This window comes from Lagenorhynchus albirostris, chromosome 13 (genome assembly GCF_949774975.1).
Source record: "Lagenorhynchus albirostris chromosome 13, mLagAlb1.1, whole genome shotgun sequence".
Taxonomy (NCBI): Eukaryota; Metazoa; Chordata; class Mammalia; order Artiodactyla; family Delphinidae; genus Lagenorhynchus; species Lagenorhynchus albirostris.
Window position 1 is genome coordinate 72,027,643 of NC_083107.1, and position 22,683 is coordinate 72,050,325.

The window sequence follows — 22,683 nt, forward strand, 5'->3', positions numbered from 1 at the left end:
GAACTAGTGTCCTTATTAGAAAAGCAAGTGACACCAGAGCTCGCTCTCTCCACATGCGCACCCAGAGAAGAGGCCGCAGGGAGAAGCCATCGTAGGAAAGCCAAGGAGAAGAGCCTCACACGAAACCTGCTGCACTTGGTATTGGGCTTTTGGCCTCCAGAACTGTAAGAAAATAAACTTCTGTCGTTGAGGCCCCCCAGGCTGTGATATTTTGTTATGATAGTCTGAGCAGAGGAATACAGGGCTGATGCTCTCCAACCAGGGGAGAGCAGGAGTTCAGGCAGGGCCCAGGCAACCGGGGCTCAGGTTCTTGTCGCTGCCTCCAGAGGGGCAAGTAGCCTCTTTTTGTGAGTCTTAGCAGACTGGAACAGCCCTGGGCTCTTCATGCACTGATACTCTGTGTTTCTTCCTTTTCTGTGGTCCTAAAAACAAGACACGTCCCTGTATTTTATCCTTTTCTGTGGTACTGAAAACAAGACATGTCCCTGTCATTAACTGGGGTCTTTCCAGGAAAATGGAAAAAGGGTTGAACGACCTCCCATGGCCTTTGTAGCCAGAGGACTCTAACTATAGGAAGAACACAGGCAGAGATTTATCATCGAAAAGTTTTAGTGGGATTTTTAAACTGCAAGATTAGAAATCTTTTTTTTTTTTGCGTTACGCGGGCCTCTCACTGTTGTGGCCTCTCCCATTGCAGAGCACAGGCTCCGGACGCACAGGTTCAGCGGCCATGGCTCATGGGCCCAGCCACTCCGCGGCATGTGGGATCTTCCCGGACCGGGGCATGAACCCGTGTCCCCTGCATCGGCAGGCAGACTCTCAACCACTGCGCCACCAGGGAAGCCCAAGATTAGAAATCTTTTAACTCCAGAAAAAAGGAGCAACAATGAGCTAATTATGAATGAGTATTTACATATGTCTCAGATTATATATTCCAGATACTGTTTGGTGAAACCAAATCAGGTGACTGTCAAATACACATGGTGTTCAGCAGAAGTTGTCTAGATATTTTCACTGCAGAGGAGATAGTTCTAATACACACAACAGCTGCAAAGCATCGGACAGATTCCTTTGCCCACCCTCCAGCCCACCGTTAGCGGAGTTAATGTGTAGGGATCCTGCCAGCGTTTCTCTCACTCCCACTCAGGCAGTATCAATAGCCGAGCTCTGGACCCTGGGTCCAGTGTCCACCCTCAGCCCCTCTGTCTGCTGCATTTCCCTCTAGATCCCATTTAAGATCAAACACCAAATGTTGTCCAAGCAATTACTGTGCACTCAGTTTCTGCTTTGCTGAACTGTGAGACAGTGACTGAAATGACCTGTGAGGTTACTTCCAACCTGAGAGGCAGGGGAGGCTACAAGAACGTGCATCCTTAGAGCACTCAGGTAGCGCCCCCTCCAGGAAGCCTCCCTGACTGCACAGACAATGGAAGTGTTCACTAAGCTCTGTTAATTCCCTTTCCTCCTGCGTGTAGAGATAGACTATATTTTCCTACTTCCCCTTTGTGGAAATGCTGTCCATGTGACAATAGAATGTGGGTGGGAGTGATGTATGTCACTTCCAAATTTGGCTCCTAACGCCTTCACTTTTTGCTTGTCTGCCAGTGGGAGAGGGAGAAACCAGTGTAAAATGCCAAGGTCCTAGGAGATGGTGGGATCCACTATATCTGAAAAGCCTGAATCCCTTAATGACTATGTGGAGCAGAGCCCCCTCTGCCCCCACCACATTAGACGGTGACAAGAGTGAGAAATAAACCTCTATTGTGGTGAAGTCACTGAGACTTGGAAGTTGTTTGTTACAACAAGTAGCCTGTCTAGACTAATACACTGATTGACTTGCAAGTTGAAAATAATAGTCATTTGATCTCTACTTGAACATGGCCTTAGATAGGAGCTTATGAACGTGTGTAAACAATTTTCTAATACAGTAGAGCTCTGAAAGAAAACTGTGGCCTGACTCCTGAGAGCATGCTCCCGATCTGTTTCTTAACATCCTCTGCCCGGGCTGCAGTGGTGACCATGAGGTGCTGTGCGAGACTGTAAGAGAAAAGCGAACTCGTGATATTGCTGATCTGGAGAAAACATTTCAAACATGCATATGGGCATTTTTGTTGCATCGTGTGAATTGTGTCCCTCCTTATTTCACCAGCGTATTCCCATCTCATCCTCCCAAGGATATCCTCCCAAAAGAAACTGAAGCAGCCTTTGAGCTGGATCTAGGACCATCTCCTGGGTAACCGTTGCACTGAAGATAGCAAACTCAGAGTGTAGGGTTTTAGAGATGGCCTCTGTGGCACTTTCCAAAACCTGTTGGGCTGCCCAGAGCTTAGCTGAGTTGCAGAGATCTGATGCAGTGACAGACTAGGTCTGCCATCCACAGGCACAGTGTGGCAGAGAGGCCAGCAGGGTCTAGGGCTGGGGGCCCAGACTCCTGAGATGCACTTCTCTTATTTAATCGGGAGGTTCACAAACAGAGAAATTCATAGCATTCTCAATTATTCCCTTGCTCAGCTGCCTCCCCAGTCTGGGCCTTGGCATCACTCGCCTTGGTATAAATCACATTCTATCAGCATAACTGCAGGGCTTTGGGGAGCATTTTGGAATACGAGGATGTTAATGCACTGGGTTTTGTTTCGAGCCGTAAGCCACCTCTTGGGATTTGGGAATCTCTCTTTTAAATCCAGAAGCACTAATGAGCTAGTAAGGGCTCCTGACCCCCTTGACTCATCCCCTCGCTCCTGGGGCTGCTCTGAGCAGTGGAACCAACCATATCTCTGCCCTGCACTGCAGCCAGCCACGAGCCTGATACAGCCACGGCTTTCCATGCGGCTGGTTCCACCCGGAGGCATTCAAACTGCAATTTCTTGTTCCTTTTTTTTTTTTTAATTACTAACTACACCTAAAAGTACTTTGCACATGTAGGCTCTGGGTGAATGTTTGTGGTTATTTTGATGGAAATTGCACTGGTGTCCTTTATCACAGGGTTTGGCTAGGAGCTGTTCTCTAATTCTATCCCCAAGCAAAAATTATGCTGGGATGCCATGGAGATGGTCCTTGAAAGGTGAGGGAAATAAGGGAAGATACATACCGACAGGCAGCTGAATGTCATATAGCTTTTTAGCCAGGTCTGTCTCTCAGTGCCCCAAATTTACATTTACCCACTCAGAAAAGCCTCATACAACACTTACTATGCATCGGGGGTGGTTCTAAGTGGTTTACAAGTGCTTACCAATTTACCATTCTGTACTATTTCTTATGCCCATTTTATGAGAAGAAACGCAAGACAACAGAGAGGTTAGGGAACTTGTCCAAAGTCACAGAGCTAGTAAGTGGTGGCGCCAGGACTTGAAGCTGCAAAGTCTGGTTCCAGGGATCACACACTTAATCACTGTGCTGTTCACTCCTGCGTGGTTACCTCTGCCTCCAAAACAAGGCTCAGATTGTTAGTGCTATCTGGAATGTTGTTTTTCCTCTTCTTCACACTTCTAAATTCTAGCTCATCTTTTAGGACTGACTTACAACCTAGTTCCCACAAGAAGCCTTCCTGAACATTCAGCACCGTGCTCCAATAACACAGTGGTTCAGAGCATGGCATTTGGAGTTAAACTGTATAAGCCTAGTTCAATACCCAGCCGTGCCATTTACTAGCTTTATCACCTTGAATAAGTTACATAACTTCCATGAGCTAAGTTTTCTTACCTGTAAAATGGAGATAAATGCTGCATCTACTTCACAGGGCTGTTCAGAGGATTCATTGAATTACCGTATCCAAAATACTTAGAATAGTGCTTGACTTATGCTGCATGCTCTTTATATGTTTTATTATGATTATTGCTATTATTATTATTAGCGTTATTTCAGATTCTCCTCTTCTAATGCTGTTGTGTCACGGTTCTACTTTCCTTGTCTGATCTTTATTTCCTGCAAGATTGCAGGATTATCTACTCCTCTTAAAGACTGGTTGTGCGTGTATATGTGTATATATATATATATATATATATTCTCTGGCACTTAGACTGGTATACGGCAGATAGTAGACACTCATTTAATAGCAATAATTAATTAATGAGCTGGAGGTACCTAGTATTATATCCCCAGCCACAAGGATTCAAAAATCTCTTTCTCTCCCACTGAATTGCATATAAACATAAGTCATAGGTCTTCATTGATTTTGGAATGGTGCGTCTCAGGGGAAACTGAATGTCATAGTTTAAAGAAAACCAACTCCTAAATAAATTAACAGGCACATTCATCAACTGGGGTGGTTCAGTGAAAATAGAGCACAAACTTCGCAGGATTTAAATATCCATAGTCCGTAGAGAAGCATCAGCCTCCAAGAATATGGGGCTCCTGATGTCATCGTCCTAACCTTTGCTCTCTAGTCTTGTCTTCAGAGGCAGCCACTTATTTACAATGGAGATTCTGCAGATAGACCACGCCAGGTAACTGAGAAACAATTTGAAGACCAATGTCTTATGATCACTCGAGGGACACAACAAATAACCGCTTACAGAACCTTCTCTATTATTTGACTATTTAGGTCCTCAGGTTCATTGACTGCAGAATATATTTAAGGAATCATTCTGAAGTCAGTAAGTCTCCATGACTTACAAGGAGTCTGGAAGCTATTGAAAGGCGCTAGGTGTGGGGTGGACTAGGTCTCTGAAAGGCAGATGTCTGCTGCTCCCACTGAAAATAGGGACAAAAGTTTAACTCAGCACAAGGAGATGAACTCAATTTAAAGGGGCAGGGTCTCCTGCAACCTTCTTGTGCGCAACTTCTCATCATTTAGTATTGTTTTGGGATGTTAGCCTTTGGGAAGGAGGTAGGGGAAGAGTTATGGACGACAGAACCTATTTTTCTTAGAAAGGACAGGACCACAGTATGTTCATAAACATGCTGTGGTTCCCCAGGGTACTCTTTCCAGAGTGCTGGCATCCTCTCCCATCCCCGTGGTTCTCAGTAGGGCTCCCAAGAGCCATGATAAGGAAGATGAAGCATCGGGAAACAGATGTGATGCCAATGCTTCAATCCCACTACCCTCCATTCCTTACTTCTCAAAATATTTCCTACCTACTTTCACATAGAACCTTGTATAGCTTGAGATTTTTTTCTTCCTGTTCAGGGACAGGTTTGGGATGAGTTGGTACATCATCTCATACTTTCCTGGTTGCCCTGAATAAACTGTATGTTGAATGGCATCCCACAGATTGCTTAGCTTTTCTTTGTCCTTCTGGCTTGGGCTGTGTGGAGGAAAGGAGAAGACTGGATAGGCTCGGGGAAAGGGAAGTAGCTAGCGCTTTTGTAGAAAAGCAGTCACCACCCTGGGGTGGTTGTACTGGGGTTGCTGTGTGTGTAACTTGTGAGTGGTTTCCCCAATCCTTCTAAAACTGCATTCTCCATAACTCTTCTAAGGCATGCTTAGTATTGTGAACGATTGTTAAGAACATCCTTTTTCTTGTTACACCTCAGCACCTTCTCCATAACATTACACCTTCCTTCACACATTTTATTTCATTCAGTATTTCACGCACAGTATAAATCACCTCTAATCATCTCTCCATTTGTTTCCCTCGTCTCCATGTCAACCACCAGAACTCTGGTCCAGTTCTCATCATTTCAGTCTCAGATGATAGGGGTTCAATTGGACATTCTGCCTCTCTGCTCCTAGGACGCCAGTTATTCCATGCTCCCTGACAGGTTCATCTTCTTAAGTCACTGCCTTGCTTAAGAAAATTCAAGGGTCCCCCATTGTCTACTAAAAGTTAAGCTTAGCCTAGCCCTCTAGAATCTGGCTCTAATCTTTCTTTTCTGGGAGTCCCTGATACATACTTTACATAATTTTTATCATTCCCAAATTTACCCCACACTGGTGGCTCTGCATTACTATATAACATGCTCTCTTCCTGGAATGCCCAACACCCTCTTCCTTGCCCCATCTGTCAAGCCACTTAATTCATTTGGCAAAGAAGGAGTGCCCCCTCCTCCTCCAAGGTCTGCTCTCTTCAAGAACCTGGCTTGTTTTAACCACTTCACATCTATTATCTGCTGTCTTATTTTCAGAGATATGAGTGCCTTCTGCCTACATTACTGGACCATTAGCTTGAGGCCTTATGAGGTATAACATCAGCTCTGTCACCCCTGACCCAGATTCTTTCCCTCTCACATCAGTATTTCCTTGGGGCCAGGACTATAATGTGTTCCATAAATATTTTAAAAATACATGATCTAAATTCCACCTTTGGGAACTAGATGATGGGGGTACAATTATTTGCAAAAGAAAAATAATGTGCATTTTGTTGTCAGTATTATTGTGGGAGACACACCTTAAGGTACCAACTCATGTTGGAATCTTCCTTTACCTGTGGTGACCCTGAGTGGAAGGAAGGCCCACCCCTGAGTGTCAGGAGGACAAATCACCTTGCTCTCCCTCACCTTCTTTGAAGACACTGTTTCCTCCACTTGGAATTCTCTTCTTTTCCTTTTTCCTTGACATACTGTTTCCCAGCCTTCAACATTAATAGCAAGTATTATCACCCTAGTGACTCTTTACCAGACCTCATCTCTCCATTGCCACTCTATGTTGTTTAAAACAAAAATGTAAATGTGAAGTTTAACACAATTGCCCAGTGCATATGTGACCTGTTTTGGGAATTTAAATCTTTCCCCATCTGTGGACCTGTGGCTTGCCTTGAACTGGCCCTCCACGCTGCTCTCTCATTGTCAGGGAGAGGTGCAAGCTCTGAGCATCTCTCTATCTCTTCCTCCACAGAATGTGCTCGCATTCTGGCTTTCTCCACTCCCATGTGTGAGAACCCCATTGCCAAGGCAAAAATGTGTGCTTATTCTTTGGTCACCCAGGAAAATGTATAGCCTTAAGACATTTCAGCCACTGCCTTGTGTCCCCCACACCTGACACACAAGTGAGGAGCCTTTACTCCTCTGAGTGGATCATCTTTGTTACTCCTCCCACCCCGATACAATATACTCTATCAGTTCTTCAAGGGCAAGGGTGCTGTGCTTTATTTGCCTGTTCTCTCATTGCTGATCCTGGCACCCAGCCCTGAAGTGGGCCTCAGAATCTGTTCATTTCTTGAATGAATGAACTGAATGCACACCAGCCAGATACTTTCCTAACCATCTTTCTTCATCTCAATTTGTGTGCTCAATCTCAGCTGCATGGCTGTGTATGTATTCCTGATTAAGGAGCACTAAGTAGGTCAAGTGATGGAAAACAATGAACACATCCAAAAACTGTATTTTGATTTAAGCTTCTCATTCTTTATGTAGTAAGGTTCTCTATCCTTCTGTAAAACTTTCAGATGTTTGTGGGGAAGCATGGAGGCCTTGTGATGGTTATATCCCAGAAACTCTTCCTAAATCTAGGTCTCAGGTTGCTTTCTTCCTTGAAGCAGGATCTATCAACTCAGACTACCTTTGCCTTCTTTTTACTGTGCTTATCCTCTTATATCCCTTGGAATTCTTCAATGTCAGAGTCTGTTTGACTCTTACTGATTAACACTACAGGCAAAATGAGGAAACAGATAATAAATATGGGGACATTATAAAAGCTTAAAAACTCCAGCTTAAAAAGCTTAAAAATACCATTCTTTGCCTTTTTGCTATGGTAACTGGCTGAGGGAGGTAGCATAGCCCAATGGCTGCTTTGAATCGCACCTCAGCTGCCTGGAGGAGGGACTTGGGTAGCCGGTGTGACTTTTGTGCTCTCAGTTTTACCATCTGTAAAGAGGGGACACTAAATCCGCTTCTCAGGGTGGTTTGTAAGCATCCCATTGGATGACTGATACATGTTTGCCCTTAGTCCAGAGCCTGCGGCATCCTTACCGCTCAGATCATTGTAATTAACATCACTGCTGCCGCTCTCGCTGGAGTTATTGGCACACGTGGTAGGCACTGGAGCTGGTATAACTTTTTCACTGCAGGCGTGGCACGCCCTGAAATTCTGCTCCTTCCTCAGCCCCATATTTGAAGGGGAGCTTTATTTGCCTTCTCAGCAAGACTTAATGAGCTGAGTCCAGAAAACTCAAGCCAAGGAGAAGGGAGGCGAAGGGAAACACCAGTCTAATGCAAGGATAAATACAAGTTGGTTTTCTTGAGAAGACCTCTAGAAGGATCTCAGATACTCAAAATGAACCACAGGTGATCAGCCATACAATTTCTTTATTTGACTGCAAATTCTTTGGGCAGGATAAAAATTGCTAAGGTTCGATGTTCTTATCAACCTGAGTGTTTGGCTTCTCTACTCTAGGCACCTGACTCCTGACTCCTGACACCCTCCTTAATGGCAGAACAAGAGCCCAGACTTCCCCAGATATCAAAGATGAAACGATAAACTCTTTTTGAATGAATAAATAAACGAGTGAGTGAGTGAATGAATGAATGCATACATGAATATAAGAAAGACAAGGCCCCTATGGCAGCCAGAGCTGCCTAGATACAGTAATCCCAAAGCCACACCTCTAGCATTTCCTAGGAAGGACAATATATATGTAAATAGAGCCATCACGTCAGGCCTCAGAGGGTTCATCTAGCGCTTACAAAGGCCACTTCACATTTCTCCATGAAATTCCAAAACTTGATAGCTTTCTTAGTGATGGTGAGGAATAAAAACTTCAAAAATCATGCAATTTGAAAAGTAAACTGTTTACGGTTCAGAGTAAAAATTCTGAACTTAACTACTTGGCAGCTATCAAAATGTAACCCGATGACACAACAGTGATTTAAAATGTAAATAGACCTTTGGGCGTGCAGCTAAGGGAGCAGACCTCCCCAACCAAGCCTAGTTCTGTAGAAACTTAGCCCTTGCAGGGACAGGATGGGACCCATGCACTCACCTGGTCACTGCCTGGACTGGGGCTTAAACTACTTAAGCTTGCAGATGGTGACTCCACCTCCAGCCCCTCACTCCCAGGGGTATAAAGGAAGCACTACAAATGCATGCCCTAAGATACATTTTCACGAAGGAAGTATGCGCTAAATGAAATCTATGTTAATAAGCATATCAGATGTTCTTTAAAAAGTAATATGTGATCTCCAGGAGTAAGAGGTCGTGTGTGAACTGCACTGTGCTGTGTGCCCACTGTGTGTCCTCGTTGTGAGTATTAACTGAATCTAGACCTTGAAATGTGCATATGAGTGCGTATGAACACACGTATACTCTCAAGCTCTGTGCCTTAAAAGCATATTTAATTCAATAAACCTTGCCTATTACTGTTTAATTTCGTAGGATGGAGACAACTAGGCAAGACTCCTTGGTATGCAGTGGTCAAAACGATCCTCACAGTCCTAGACCCTCCTTAGACCCTCCTTAGCTGTGGGCATCTGGTGCCCCAGGGCCTGGCAGTATGAACTGGGGTTGGTGCCAGGGCCTGTGGAGCCACTGCTGTTCACAGTTTCCCTGATAGGAGCTGGCAGACAGTGCCTGGGGTGGGGTAGGACTAGATGACCTCTAAATTCCCTTCTAATCTTAAGACACCGCCACAGCCTTAGAAGCCATGACACTAGTATTCTACAATATTAAACTCTCACCCATAGCTATAATTCTGAAGCCTCCTTGTGGGTCTCTTCTACTTTTTTCAGAAGACCAGTCCAAAATGGGTAGTATACAGATAGAAATGTGATCCATCAGTTTTGTTCTTTTTTTTTTTTTCTAATTCACCCAGTATTAATATAATTACGTGAAAGCACATGATCAAATATAAAATTCTTCATACACAAAAAGTCATACACATTTCATAACTTCAGCCAAAACACTCAGAAGCTCCAGGCAGGAGTAAGCCAAGCTTAATTTTTAGAGGAATATCAAAGCCAATAAAGCAAACCAAGGAAGCTGCCTATGGATATAAAATTTGGGGCACAATTGGGTTCAATTCAATTCAATGCAAGAAATTGAAATATTGAGTATCTACTAAGTGTTGGCCCTCTGCTGGCTTTCTATTCCATACGAAAGGGGCTTGTTTGTTTTTAGGGGTTGATACTACACAGATGGTTTTCATAGAGATGGTGAGAGGTAGAGCAGAGCAAGAACACAGATAAGCAGTTTTTCGTGTAATAATCACAATTATAAAAATGACTAAAAAGTTACCATTTACGGAGGGCTGATCATATGCCAGGGCTTATGCCACGCCAAGCATTATATATGTGTATGAACGTTTGTATATATAATTCCCAATCTTCACAATCAACAAAGGTAGTTATTCTTACCTCCTATTTTACGTATGAGAAAACCAAGTCATAGAGAGGTTAAATTACTTGACCAAGTGCTAAGCCAGATTTTGAAAACATAATGGTCTGACTTCAAAGCCAGCAGGCTCTACATTACACCTACATTAGTCTACATTTTACCAGCTTCCATAATGGCCGTTAATACTTGGCAGAAGGGATGAGGGAGGGGCCCAGCCTGGCTTGTGGCTCTTGGTGAGAGTGGCTCACCCTGTGCTCAGCCCCTCATGCCACACCTACCCCCACCACCTAAGCTAGGCATCTCTCCTTGTTATTTCTCTAAACAGGCCAGATGTATGATCCAGACAAGAAGTGTGGAGACAGCTCTTGAACCTGGCTTTGAGCTATGTTCAATACTCCAAGTAGTTAATTTAGGTCAGGTATTTTCCAGCCACCTTCACAGTCTTTCTTTCTTCTCTTTAAGTCAATTTGACTACAAGTGCAAGCTCCCTGATCTCGAGTCTATCAGAAGCTCTGATTGTGGCCCATCTACCCTGCAGCTTGGTTCCTGGTCAGAGGGCAAAGCTTGCCTGGAAGTGAGACTTTGAAATGGCACTTGGCTTGGTTCCCTGAAGTAAGTCACATGCTCTCAGCCCTCTAGTCCTTCTCCTACTGTTGCAGCCACCCAAGGGGAAGCTCATATGAAAACAGCAGGTTACTCCCCATTAGCAAAGATACATCTTTGCTCGGCTCGTCTGGCAGCCACAAGCAAGCTGTGTTTTATTCGTGAACATCCTTCTTGTTTCAGCAGATAATGGACTCTAGTTAGGAGACAACATAGTAAACACAGCATAAACAATGGGATGTGCATCTGGAATGAGTCTGCATATAAATAAGAGTGCTGGGAGCCAGGGAGGTAATAAGTCAGGAATGCAACGGAGAAAGGTTATTAAAAGAGGAGCTTGTAAAAATCTGCAACAAGGCTGAAAGCTTGGAGCATTTCTTGATTACAGAAGGACCAAAGGCAGCAGCCTGTCTCATCTGTGCTCTCACTAGCTGAGTTCCCGGACATCTCGCTTAAAATCCTGCTATTACTCACGTTGTTCAATTGTAAAGTTGAGCTTTTATACACTTAAAGAAAAAGCTCTAGGGCTACTGTGAAGATGTGTGCATGAAGCTTTATGAAAAAAGCTGATATTGCTGTACAAATGGAAGGTTATATGATTCTTAATTTTGGATAGTGGCTGAAATTACTCTTTTATACATCTAAGCCTTCTTGTTGGTTGAATATCAAGCAAAGTTATCTTTTCTCACAGAAATCTCTCAGGGATTTATCAGGCATAAAAGGAATCAAAAGTATTTTCCACTGTGTTATAGTCAAAACAGGAAGATCCTTTTTATTAGTCAGCATATGGTCAGCTATGCTGCAATAACAAATAAATCCTGCAACCCCATTGGCTTAATAACAATAATAGAAAAGAGGATGTTCATATGCCTTTCTGAGGCAACACCTAGTGTGTCTTGGACATGTCTCCTGGGTCTCTATTCACACAGTGAATTCTAAGTCCTGGGCTGCTTCCACAACTTCTTGCATTGCCACAGAAGGGGAAAAAAGGGCTGGATCCCATGATGAAAGGCTTTCAATAGGCCACAAAAAGTTTTATCACTTCCACTCTTTTCCATTATTCAGAATCCAGTTCATGGCCCCGACCCAACTGCAAGGGAGGCTGTGACATGTGGAGGAACCCATGGATATCTTGGTGGCCCTGTGTCTATCTCACCTTTCTTAAAGTTAGCATTGGCTAATGAATACACAGGGGAGTCTTGTAGTCATGGAAGAGACTAGACTACTTTGCTGTTGCTACAATGACCTGTAAGCCTGTGGCCAGGATTAGGAACTTGCATATTTGCGGGGGCAGAACAAGATTCCCAAAAGGATTTACCCACCAGCTGCAGACCTGCTGTGTGGGTTCATTGTGATTCTAATTCTGAAAAGCGGTGTGTCTGCTCCCTGATTTATTCTGGGTAACACCTAAGTAATTTAACCATATGTCCAGGCTAACTGCTGCCATACTATCTTAGTAGCTATGATATCGTTGGGATAGTATTACCTTTTAGCCTTCTAATGCTGAGGCTAATAGCTTTGGTCAGGCATTTTGCTATTGATTAGAACATGTTATTAAAATCCTTGAATCATTGTGTGAAAAGAAAACCTTGTTAAATGCAATCATATATATCTTACAGCCTAGCATCTGGCATTTTCATAGTTTGAATTCATCATAAATTGCTGACATTAGTTACTACCTTCAACCTCTCTCAATTTTAAAGTGATTCAATGGTAACTTTTAGAGTTACAGAAGATATCTCAGCATTGAGATTATTGAGATTTAAATTAATTAAATAAGGAGGCCATGAGACTGGTATTGCTCTACACCATGGCAGCATATGTAAGCAAACCAAAATCTAAGCCTGTAAATGCCTCAGAATTGAACCCTAAGGGCAACCAATCACAAACAGCCAAGTAGACTTTAAGCTGTAGCCAGTCAATGGTTTTTCCTTACTTTGCTTCTGCCTTTACTCCATAAAAATCTGTCCTGTAGGTGGAGTACTCATAAACACTTCTGGTTTGGCACTACTCAATTGAAATCGATTTTTGCTCAAAAAAACTTACAAATTTTAATATGCCGCAGTTTAGCCTTTAACAGATTCCAATGTTATATTTTATGACTTTGAGGCCTACTTTTGAACAGAATGGGCATCTATAGGAAGCAATTGTTACCTTAAAATAACACTCTGCATTTTAGTTAATTTTAAATACCTTTTCCAGATGGACAGCCAACTGTTTTCATCAGTGTTTGGAACTTCCCAGCAGTTAAACGCTGGTGTATAAAAGTTACATTTTATTTTCAACAATGCAGTCTGTTCTTAGACCGAGTCCATTCTCTCTATTTGTGAGCTTGATGATTTGAATTCACCAATCCTAAACTCCATCTGTTTGTTGCCTGAAAGCAGTTGAACAGATTTCAATAAATTTAGAAACTGTAAATAAATAGTTGAATAAGCCTGAATGATGGGTAAGATTTAAACATTGAGGATGGTCAGCCATTACATTTATAAGACTTTGAGATGTCTTATCATTCACAAGGTCAGATAAGAATTTCCTACTTCCTCACAGTCCAAATGGTGACATCATTTCCTTTCAAACTATGCAGAATAAAGTAAATTCAGCCTAAATTTAAACTGCCATATCTGTCCCCTCTGGTTTCCCTAGGCTTCTGAAATTAGTCATCTCTACGTTCCTTTTGCATTTCCATTAATTTTCCTATAGAAGAAACAAACAACAAAGAGAAAAATGATAACAGAACATGTAAAACATTTGTGTATTATCTTATTCCTAAAGAATTTGAGTATATTCTAACAGCAGAACTTACGGTGCTTTAAAGGCTATTGAAACCCCAGCAATTCTGGGGAACACATGCTGATATAAAATAAAAAGGAATATATGACAAAAACCTGACGTAACAAGAGCTACCTTTTTTTCCTAACCATTATTTACTGCAAGTATATTATATTTCAAGCCTTGCTAAGCAGTTTCCATATGGTATTCTATTAATATTTGCAAAGAATACATGAGTTATCTTTTCTGTCCTCGTTTAACAGATGAGAAGAGCAAGTCTGGAAAAGGTTAAGTACTTGCCAAAATCACAAGGCTGGTAAATAGAGAAGCTGGGATTCAAACACAAGTCTCTCTCTTCTCATCTTTTGATTTCTTCTGTTTGTTTTTTATTGAAGGGGTTGGGCGGTGCCAGTGAAAGAAGATGCATCTTTCTTCAAGTTCTTTGTTGCTTCCAGAAAGTCTGTGTTGATTAGGTAAAAGAAGATGTTCAAACTTTTGTTTCATCGATGTCTTTGATATTCCTATTTCAGATGATTCTTTTAAATGGACGGCTAGGGCACACATGCTAACTTCATTCTTATACACACAACACTCAGATAGATACGGGCATCTGAACATGATTAGAATCTTTTTTCTCTGTATTTCTACCATGAAATAGGAATTTAAAATACATTTCAGGTCCTGTTTGTTTTCATATTGCTAAACTTCCTGTACCTTTCACTGATTACCTTTTTTAAAACTTAAATAAACTTTATTGAGATGTAATTGACATACATTTAAGTGAACCCATTATAAGTGTACAATTCAATGAGTTTGGGTAAATATGTACATACGTGTAACCACAAGCACAGTAAAGATAGAAATTTCCATCATTCCAGAAAGTAGGAAGGCCTACCTGTTTATAGTCCATCCTATGATCACATATTTGGCTTGTGACTATTGATCTTCTTTATGTGACTACAGAGGAGGTCTGCATATTATAGAAGTTCATATAATGGAATCATACAGTACATACTTTGTACTCCTTTTTTTCTTCTCAGAATAATGTTTTTGAGACACAACCTTTTAAAAACTGAAGTACAGTTGATTTACAATATTATATTAGTTTCAGGTGTACAGCATAGTGATTAAATATTTTTGCATATTATATTCCATTATAAGTTATTGTAAGATAATGGCTATAATTCCCTGTGCTGTACAATATACCCTTGTTGCTTATCTATTTTATACATAGTAGTTTGTATCTTTTAATTCAATAACCCTAATTTGTTCTTCCCCTCCTCCCTCTCCCCTTTGGTGACCATAAGTTTGTTGTCTGTATCTGTGAGTCTGCTTCTGTTTTGCATACATTCATTTGTATTATTTTCTAGATTCCACATATACGTAATAGCATACAGTATTTGTCTTTCTCTGACTTATTTCATTAAGCATAATATTCTCTAGGTCTATCCACGTTGCTGCAATTGGCAGCATTTCATTCTTTTTATGGTTGAGTAACATTCCATTCTCTCTCTCTCTCTCTCTCTCTCTATATATATATATATACATATATATATATATATATATCTCATTCCATTCTCTCTCTCTATATATATATCTCACATCTTCTTTATCCATTCATCAAGACACTCCCCTTTTGGTGCATGTGTCAGTCCTTGGTTCTTTTGATAGGAGGGTGGTATTTATTGTGTAAACACAATTTGTTCATCTATTCATGTGTTGATGGCTATTGAGGTGGATTTTGGTTTGGGACTATTATGAATAAACCTATGATGAACACTTTGAATATATATATTTTTGTTAATATATGCTTTTGTTTCTCTTGGGTAAATATCTCAGAGTAGGATGACTGGTTAATATGTTAAAGGTATGTCTAACTTATAGGAAACTAATCAACTGTTTGCCAAAGTGGCATATTCTTACCAGCAACTCTCATACACTCCTATATGGAGCTGCATTCGCTCACTAATCTGACCAACTTTTGGTACTGCCAGTGTTTTAAAAATTTGGCCATCCCAGGTGTGCAGTAGTTTTTATTTGCATTTCCTGCTGACTAATGATTTGAAGTACATTTTCAGGTGCTTATATTACTTGTTTTCTGATGTTTCCCTTTAAATATTTTGTCCATTTGGAAAATTGGATTGTGTCTTCATATTGTTGAGTTATAAGAGTATGGTATATATTCTCGATACAAATCATTTTTCAGATATATGTATTGCAAATATATTATTGTAGACTATCATTTTATTAGTATCTTTTGAAGAACAGATTTTTAAAATTTTGATGTTCAATTTATCAATGTGTCCTTTTATGACTTGTGTTTTTTCTATTCTATCTAGAAATCTTAGCCTATCTGAAAGTCAAGATTTTTTCCATGCTTTCTCCTAAAGTTCTAAAGTTTTAAGTTCTCACATTTAAGCCTATAATCATTTTAAGTTAATTTTTGTGTATGGTATGAGGTAATGGACAGGCTTTATTTCCATATAAATAATCAGTTTTAGAGCAGTTTTTCTTGAAAAAACTATATTTTCCCATTGAATTACTTGGGTTCCCGAAAATCAATTCACCATATGTGCATGGGTCTATTTTCAGACCCTGAATACTTTCCCATTGATCTATTTGTTTATCCTTATGTCTTACTTTGACTTTATAGAAGATCTTGAAACTTAAGTTATATGATTCCTCCATTTTTTCTTCTCTTCCAAACTGTTTTAGCTATTCTGTAATGTTTGCATTTCCAAATACATTTTTGAATCAAATCACTTTCTTAAAAAAATCCTGCTGAGAATTTGTTTGGGATTGAGTTGAACCTATAGATCAATTTGGGGGAGAATAAACAACTTGAGTCTTTCAATCCATGAACATGTAATTTCCACCCATTTATTTTAGTCCTCTTTAATTTTTCTCAGCAAAGTTTTAAAGGAACAAAAGTTAAACATATTTTGTTAGATTTATTCCGCAGTATTTACTTTTTGATGCTATCCTAAATGGTATTTTTAAAATTCAATTTTCAATTGTTTTAGTATACAATTTATTTTTGTATCTTGTTTCCTGAAACTCTACTCAACTTATTATTAGTTCTCAAAGTTTTTCTCTAGATTTTTTTAGAATTTTTCTCTATATATGATTATGATACCTATGAATAAAAACACTTTTATTCTTTCTTTCCCTATCTGTATGCCTTTTTTTTCTTTTTCTAGCCTTATTGAGCTAGCGTGGAACTCTAGTACAAAGCTGAATAGTAGTGGTGAGAGCAAACCTCCTTACCTTGTTTTTGTCTTTCACGGGAAATAGTTTAGTTTTTACCATTGAATATTATCCTAGCTATAGGTTTTTCATAGATAACTCCACCACATTAAAAGATGAGAATAGGTGTTAAAATTTGTTAAATAATTTTGCTACCTCTATTGATAGAATCACATGGTATTTCTCCCTATTTTCTTAATATGATAAACTATATTGATTGATTTTTAGAATGCTATACAAATCTGCCAATGCTCGAATAAGCCCCACCTTATCATGATGTATTTTTTTATGTATTGCTATATTTGATATGATAATATTTTGTTAAGGAATTTTGCATCTATATTCATGAAGGTCCTCAGTTTTCTTATGATATCTTTGTCTAGTTTTGGTTTCAGTCTTGGTTTCAGTGTGCCAGAGCGGGTGCTGGACTCAGAGGAATAAAATAAGTTGAAAATGTTCTTACATCTTCTGCTTAGAACAGGTCTTGGCATAGAAATACTATTTATTTCTTAAATGTTTGATAGACTTCACCAGTAAGGACACCTCTACTTTTTTATTAGAAGTTTTTTTTTTTTTTTTTTTTTGCGGTACGCGGGCCTCTCACTGTTGCGGCCTCTCTCATTGCGGAGCACAGGCTCCGGACGCGCAGGCTCAGCGGCCACGGCTCACGGGCCCAGCCGCTTTGCGGCACGTGGGATCTTCCCGGACCGGGGCACGAACCCGCGTCCTCTGCATCGGCAGGCGGACTCCCAACCACTGCGCCACCAGGGAAGCCCTATTAGAAGTTTTTAAATGAAAATTACAATTATTTTAATAGACCTATTGCTATTCAGATTGTCCATTTCTTCTTGTGCTGTTGGTAATTTGTGTTTTTCCAAAAATATTTCCATTTTATTTAAGTTGTCTAATGTATAGCCATATGACAGTTCTTAGTATTCTCTTATTATTTTAAAAATATCTATAAAATACCTCGAGTTCTGGTGGAATATAGTCTAAGTTTATTTCTCACTCAAGAGTTGCTAGAGGTCATATTAACCCTCAAGGGCTCCCAAGCATATATTGAGTCAGTGATCTAGGCTGTTAGATCTTGTGTTTCTGCAATCTCCATGCATGGTTTCCATATCCACTGCTAAATGAAGACAGAGCTAGAATGTCTTGCAGGGTTTTTCCGTGTCTCACTTTGTAAGTGAAGCATGCCATTTTCCTTCACAGCTTTTGGCCAGAAATAGTTGCTTGGCTCTATCCAGGTGCAAGGGATCTAGGTGAGATAGTCTTCATTGTGCCCAGTAAGGAGAGAACTCGATATTGATGGCCACTAATTATGTCTACCTCCATGTGTATCTGTCACCATATTTTGCTTCTCTCCAATACTGAACAGGGTGCTTCTGACCATATCATATGTCTGTAATCCCTCCAACTGTTCAAAGGGCTTTCATATCCATTATATTAATATGTTTCTTAACCAATCTGTGAGTTAGGCAGAGCAGGTTGTTTTAACCATCTTACCTTGGGTAGGTATGGTGAGGCCAAACACAGATCAAGAGAAAGAAAACAGAAACATACAGTTTTGCTCTACCCACAGTTCTCTGGAGAGAACGCAGCATGCCACTCGGGGAAGCATTGGGGTGGGTAATGAAGCAAAGGGAGGTGCACTGTGGGCAAGCACCTTTGTTGGGGTTTCTGCAGGAAAGAAAGAGCAAGGCAGGGCCAGCGGATTTAGGATTGGCTAATTTGGATAATTTTAGTAGGCTTTGGGCCATAAGGGCTGTCAGGAATTGTCTGTTACCTGGCCCTGGGATGATTAGAGACCTCAAGTATGAGAGTTTGATAAGGGAGGTAGTTGGAAGTGTGGACTTATTTGGTTGCTTAAGAAGGGGAACTGATGGGCTTCCCTGGTGGCGCAGTGGTTGAGAGTCCGCCTGCCGATGCAGGGGACGCAGGTTCGTACCCTGGTCCGGGAAGATCCCGCATGCCGCGGAGCGGCTGGGCCCGTGAGCCATGGCCGCTGGGCCTGCGCGTCCGGAGGCTGTGCTCCGCGATGGGAGAGGCCACAAAAGTGAGAGGCCCACGTACCGCAAAAAAAAAAAAAAAAAAAGAAGGGGAACTGACTGACGTCTAGTCAGCTCCTGAAAACCGGGTCAAGATAGTGCTTAAAAGCTGATTTTCAGGGCTTCCCTGGTGGCGCAGTGGTTGAGAGTCCGCCTGCTGATGCCGGGGACGCGGGTTCTGTGCCCTGGTCCGGGAGGATCCCACATGCCGCAGAGCGGCTGGGCCCGTGAGCCATGGCCACTCAGCCTGCGCATCCAGAGTCTGTGCTCCGCGGCGGGAGAGGCCGCGACGGTGAGAGGCCCGCGTACCGGAAAAAAACAAAAAAAATTTACAGAGGTATTATTTATTGTCCCCATTTTACATTTAGAGAACTGAGTCACATTAGGGTTAGATCATTTACGCAAGCTCATCTAATTATTACCTAGAAGGCCCTAGGGTTAGAACACAAAAATCTGATTCACTGATGGATGTGCTTCCAGTTCAGTACCTTACACATAAAGGAGGTTTAATAAATGCTTCCATGAACCACACTACCCAGTCAGAAGCCTGGGTTTCCCACTCTGTGGCCTCATTTAGAGGTGTGGCTCTTCCTCTTCTCACACAAGACCATGGTGTGTCCGTATGCCAGAGCGGGTGCTGGACTCAGAGGAAGTGCCTTCTCACTCCAGTTCTCAATGAAGGCAGTCTTTCCATCTGCTTTCATTACAGGGATTACAGACACATAACATGGTTTGAAGAGGCAGCACATAAGAAAAAGACAGCAGATACGGAGGCCAAGGTGGCAGCCTTCCAGGGGATGGCAATAATTAAAGCTGGTGCATGAAGCTTTTCCCAGACTAGATTTCCCTAGCACAAGGGTTAGCCTAAAACTTCAGTGCCATCCTTTTAAAGGGTACATGCATAGATAGAACCATCACATTCAACAATGCCTAAGAGTCTCAAGAACTAAATGGTGCTCCCCACCACCCATTTCCCAAGCAATGCTGATCAAGGCAAGCTTGCGGACTGCTGAATTCAGTTTTCTGGGGAACAGCAAATTACCAGGAGTTAGCATGTTGTGGTGTGTAGGCCATGTGAATACCAAGACCTATTTGCAAACACTATAGGAAAGCTAAATTGAGTTAATTTCAATTTCTTGAATTGAAACACTGAATTAAAAAACAATTTAAATGTATCGCTCTTTTAGAAAAATATCAATGCTTTAAAATTAATTTCATTTTTTAAATGTACCATTAACTCAATAAAGCCTTTTGGGCTTTTTAAGCTAATTGTCTTTGAACTCATTTTAAATTCAAAAGTCTTTATAATTTTGATAATATTTTAAAAACTATCCTCACGATAGCAGTTCATATTATAAACTTAGAAGGACACAGAAAAAACTAATGAGGCCCTTGTACAACAATGTTACACATATTTTTGAACCATTTGTATTATTTTTGTAGAACAGTAGGAGTTATCCCACTTTGTTTAATGAAATCATATGTGTGTATGTATCTGTATGTATATATGTACACAGTAAAAATTTCTAAATTCATGGAAAAAATTCCAAAGACTCTACACTAGAATGTTATCTCTAGGGAACAGACAACATGAGTATTTTACTATAATTTTTATACTTTTATTATTTTAACTTGATTAGTGCTAGCAAGTTGTTATAATTTCTATAACTGACAAAACATATAATTTAATAGATATTTTAAGCTCCAAAGCCAACAATTTGTTTGAATATGGTCAGTTCATTTTGCCCACATGGGAACAGGATTTAAGGCTCTTCTTAGCAGTTTGGCCACATATTATGAACATTTTCCATGCCATGACTCTTCCACAACAACAATATTTTAAATAGTTTCATAATATCCCACTTTATAAATGTATAATCACTCACTGTCAAGTTTCAAATTTCAACGGGGACACATGTTCATTGAGAATAATACAGAAGTGAGGTTGGAAAGTAAATGGATTCTCTTCTCACTTTCCACTCCTTTAGAGGAACACATTTTAAAAAGTTTAACATATGTTTTTCTAGACATTTTACTATTTACATACAAATTCAAACAGTATAAGAGAGTATCCAATGAAAAGAAAAAAATTCTTTCCCTGTCCCACACCGTCTTTTAACTGTTCTATTTTTAGTGCTTCTAATAGTAATTCAGATATGATTTACCAACTTAAAATACCATTTGTTGATTTGCTTAGTGTATGAGACATACCTGTCACTTACACGATTTCCTTTTCCTTTCAACTGTCAATCGTCTTGTTTTAGTTTTAAGTCTATTGTTTTATTTTCTAGTTTTGAAATTATATTAAAATATCTATTTCTTGACCCATCTACGTACAATTACATTTTCCTTGCTCCTTGAGGGCTAGGGCTGGTCAAGGGTTAGGGACCTGGATTCCACATGTTTTGCATGGCATCTGCACAAATGTACCAGGATTCTAGCTCATTCGATGGCCCAACTCTTCCTTCTAGAGCAGCTCTAGATCCTAGTCTCAAAGACAGCAGACTCTGCATTCTGACTGGTAAAAAACCCACAGAGAAAGGATAGGTAGGGAAAATGTGTAGCCAGCGTTCCTGGTTTGTCTTCGTCCACTATCTTGAATCTATTAGGGCCCAGATCTGACTTCTTTGCATGTATGGGCACAAGGCCCACGGAGGCTTTAAGACAGTGACTAAAGAATGGATTTATCCTTTTCTTTAGACACGCTCATGAGCAAGAAGGAGGAGGAGGTCAGATCTGTCACCAAATGCTCTTCAATATTCCCCAAATTACTAACTGTCTTCAAAAGGGTAAGGTTACCAAGCAAAGGGCTGCGATTTTCTGGAAATAGTTTTTCAGAGAAGCATTATTTCAATGGCTTGATCTGTCAGCCTGGGATCACGCACAGGTTGACAGATTTTTCAGACAGAATGGTGTTCCAATACTCCCGCTAGTTCTGGGCAGGAAGGCAGGGAGGATTTGGGGAAACAGCAACTATTGTGATGGAGAAAGAGCTGTCCTGCTCGCCCTTTTAGAAATAATCCTCACATCTGTACAGCACTTCTCAAACCATTCTCAAATCCATCCTTAGTTGGATTACACAGGAGGTTCACATCAGTCAGACCTAACCCACCCATTCTTCAGCCAGTACAAGCAAGGTTAGGATCACTTACACTGTTTGTTTAATCATCAAGGATTTCCCCCACCTTGTTTCCACCATGTTCCAGTTCTGCAGTTTCTTAACTGTAGCTAATTTCCCACTATTGGCTCCATGTCCGCTTTTCGGCAAAATCCTTGGAGATTTTTATGACTGCATTTCCTCTCTCTTACACTTGTTTTACCATCTAATTGCCTGCCTCTTCCTTTTTTTAAAATGACTCATCTATATCAAGTCTTTCCAAGGCATTCTACTTGGTGTGCATAAAAAAACAACTCTCTTTTCATGTTCGTCTTCCATTGGCTTATGTGACATTTAATTAAACTACATCATTACAAGAGCATACATACAGGCATAAATGGTTGGGGTACAATCACAGCTGACATGGCTGAGCATCCCACTCAGTTGGTGGAAGTGACAGTGTTAATATATATCAGAAATTAGCCAACTAGCAGAGAGCCTTCAGCATGCTGTGCCGTCAGTCAATATGATTTACCAAAGACATGGAAAGGATTCATTAAATAGTTGGTTAAGGGAGAGCAGTTCAGAGAGCTTGCACTTCCATGAATTCTACAAAGATTAGTCATGAGAGCTCTTTCTGCATCACAGAGGGCACTGCTCTAGCTTGTATCCCTGGGACCTGAGTCTTGATTAGCCTGTATGTGGCTAGCACC

At 40.8% G+C, this 22,683-nt stretch overlaps 1 long non-coding RNA gene across 1 annotated transcript; it reads left to right on the forward strand.

Moving 5' to 3' along the window:
* Positions 1-10,681: 10,681 nt before the first annotated feature.
* Positions 10,682-21,662, forward strand: LOC132531559 (uncharacterized). The gene is made up of 3 exons (XR_009544130.1): positions 10,682-10,816; positions 13,975-14,052; positions 21,574-21,662. It is a non-coding gene; the product is annotated as an uncharacterized LOC132531559 (long non-coding RNA).
* Positions 21,663-22,683: the final 1,021 nt, after the last annotated feature.